This window comes from Crocodylus porosus, unplaced genomic scaffold, assembly GCF_001723895.1.
Source record: "Crocodylus porosus isolate Cpor-Errol unplaced genomic scaffold, CroPor_comp1, whole genome shotgun sequence".
Lineage (NCBI taxonomy): Eukaryota > Metazoa > Chordata > Crocodylia > Crocodylidae > Crocodylus > Crocodylus porosus.
In genome coordinates this window covers 35,190,030-35,193,362 of record NW_017728906.1, presented here as the reverse complement: position 1 = coordinate 35,193,362, position 3,333 = coordinate 35,190,030, and positions in this window count along the sequence as shown.

Genomic DNA, 3,333 nt, shown 5'->3' with positions numbered 1-3,333 from the left:
ATGTATTTACTAACAAAAATGTTAAATAATCATGGATAAAGTCTTGAAAAATAGCATGTCTAATTCATTACTGACAGCTTTTAATTGTGTATGGCAGAGGTTCCCAAACTTTCTCTTATCACGGGGGATCTCTCAATAAAAAATTCCCCAATTTTCAATTTTAAAAAAGTAACCTAAAATCCACACTTTTCTGTGGTTAAAATGAAACACCACTGTGTGTGTCTGTGTCTGTGTGTGTATTTTACAGACACACACACAGACACACACACACACTATAGCCAATTGCCCATCAAGAATGATGGGGGGAATGGGCAGGGACGGAGCCTCATGTCCCCCCACCCGTCTGTGCCCGCTACCCCCTTCTCCGCCACAGCAGCAGTGGGAGGGGAGGAGCAGTGGCCCAATGTGGGGTGTGGGGGAGGACCAGGCCCAAGTATGGGGAGAAGGTGGCCTGCTGCAGGTGGAGGGGGGAGCAGTGGGCTTAGGCTGACATGGCAGCAGCAGGGGGATGGGAGAAGCGGGCTCAGGGAGGACGCAGGGGAAGGTGGTGGGGGAGGAGTGGGCCCAGGCCCGAGAAGGGATGAAGCCCGCTCCTCTCCTCCCTGCTGCTGCATCAGGCCAGGCCCACTGCTCCCTCCACCACTGCCATAGAGGATGGGCTTCTCCCTCCTCTTCAGGCCTGGGCTCACTCCTCCCCCCTCCATCACTGCTGCCTCGGGGTCTGGGCCCACTCTTTCCCCCCTGCGCTGCTGCAGCATGCCTGTTCCTCCCCACACTGCTGCTGCATCGATCCAGGTCAGCCCTGCAGGCGGTGACTACGGAAGGGAGAGGGGTGGGCCGAGGCCAGCACCAGTGGCCTCACTTCCCCACCCTCCTGCGGCATCCTGACCCCGCTCCCCCCAGCGCCACCACCACCACCTCGAAGGAGCAAGGGAAGGGGAAGGCCAGGGGGCCACCCCATTGTAGAAGCCTCCAGGGAGCAGAGCCCTCCTCTCCTATGTCCCCACTATCATGGTGGCACTCTACTGCACCACGTCCTGGCCCAATGCTGTATTCACACTCTGATTGGTTGTTTCAGTCAGCCAATCAGTGTGCAAATAAAGCATTATGGACAGACAGACAGACTAAGGCTTTTATAATATTAGAATGCTAATATTATAAAAGCCTTAGTCTGTCTGTCTGTCTTTCCATAGCACTTCATTTGCACTTGGCTTGGTTGTCTCAGCAGCATTCTGGTCAGGCGGTGGCAGTGTGGCAGAGCACCACCATAACAGCAGGGACAGTGGCACTGGCCTGGCCCCGCCCCCACACCAGCCCCTCAGTCTCTGCTGTCATGGGAGCACCATCCCCAGAGTGGCAGGCCAAGGCCAGTGCTGGCCTCAACCCCACACCCGGCCCTGCTCCTTGGACGAAGAGGGAGGGAATGGGCCTGGACTTGATGTGGTGGAGGGGGAGGAGGCAGCAGGGGGAAACGGGGCCGGACGCAGGCTCCCCCCCCTCACCCCACCCCTATGATAGTGGGCACTTAGGGACTGGAGCTGTGGTGCAAGGGGCCGGACGTGGCAGGTGGGGGAAGGCACACAGAGCAGAAGGAGGATCCAACTTCATTGCCACCACAAAGGAGGCGGTGGCAGCACAGGGTGTTGGTGATGCAGACTTGGCCTTGCCCCCGCACTCTGCTGCATGAGGCTGGACCCAGGGGTGGGTGGGGGCGCATGGGGCTGGAGGTGGAGCAGTGGCACTGTAGGGTGCTAGATGGCAGCACTCCATCCCCCTGGTCAGTCATGACGAGCAACAAGGATGGCCTGAGACAGCAGCACAGGGCAGTGGGTGGTGGTGCTCCATCCCCACCTACCCACCCCACATCATTCTTGACGGACAGTTGGTGTGTGTGTGTGCGCACACGCGTGTGTGTAGTGATGTTTCATTTTAATCATGGGAAAATGTGGATTTTAGGTTACTTTTTTAAAACCAAAAATTGGGGAATATTTTATTATCAGAGAAAAACCAGGATCCCTGTTCATCACCTACCCGCTTCCAGGTTTACCAACTGCACCCATACTCCTACCAGCCTACCTTTTATATTTTAACTTCTTCAATGCCAATTATCATTATAATGAAAATGAAATCCACTGTGCCACAATTTCTCCCACATACCCTTCCCCCCCACCCTGAGATATCTTGCTTACCCCGCAGGGTACATGAACCAGAGTTTAGGAACCCTGGTGTAAAGATTAGGGAACTGGGACTAGGGACCCTGCTTCAGCCTCGACACACTTGGCCTGTGTGTAGCCTCTCAGTCAGGTTAGCAGGGGAGCCCCAGGGTGTGAGCAGCCTGGCTTCTTCCTCCAAGCAGTGGCTGCCCTCTCCTGGGTGGTGCTGGGCCCCTGCCAGCTGCCACAGTTGGAGATGGGCAGCAGCACAGCAGCACTGCCAGTTGTACAATAATTATTGTATCTGTATAATGCCAACCTTTGTAACGACGTCCAATCAATAATACTAAAATGTTCAAAATGTACAATTATTTTTGAGCTGGCTAATTGCTGCAGCCAAGTAACTCTCAGGAAACCGTCACTGACTTTGGGGTTTGCTGCCAGCAATTTCTCATAACTGCTTGCCTCAAAATTAAAAAGTGCTTCAACTTTTGACAACCTAGGTCTCATTCACTCACTAACATGCAACAGCGAGCAATATACAGTAAGTAAGAAGACAACTTATTTGCATACTTTTTCAGTTACAACAGTTTTTCAGCAAATACTTTAATTTCCAAGACAATAATTTCATATGTAACTTAATACAAGGCTGCAGCTCAGCCCCGGGCTAGGGCCGGGCCGGGCGCAGGTGAGTGCCCGCAGCACGTGCCAAGCTTCCACCGGGCTTCCCTGAGCAGCAACGGGGAGAGCCCGGGGGAACGAAGCACCCCGCCCACACCAGCAGCTCTCCTAGGCATGTTATAATGGAGGGGGATGAAAGCCCCAGGATGCGCCGGACGGCAGCTAGGAACCACGTGGTGGCGCCCGGCCCCACGCCACCCTCCAGCTGTCGCGGCGGAGCCTTGAACCTCTTGTGCAGCGAAGCCGGGTGCAACGAGACAGCCTTCAGCATCTCGCCATCCCAGGTCCCGCGACCGAACACGAGGCGCCGCTGCCGGGTCACGTGTACCGCCCCTCCCCCAATGGCGGCCAAGGTACCCCCCCAAGATGGCGGCCAGAGATTCCTCCCCCCAGCCACAGGCGGACCCCTCTCTCCTCTTTCTCTATGGTGCGGCGCGGCGCTCTAGCCCACCGCGCAGTGCTTTCTGGCCTGGCGCATGCGCAGGCGGCGGGCGGCCCG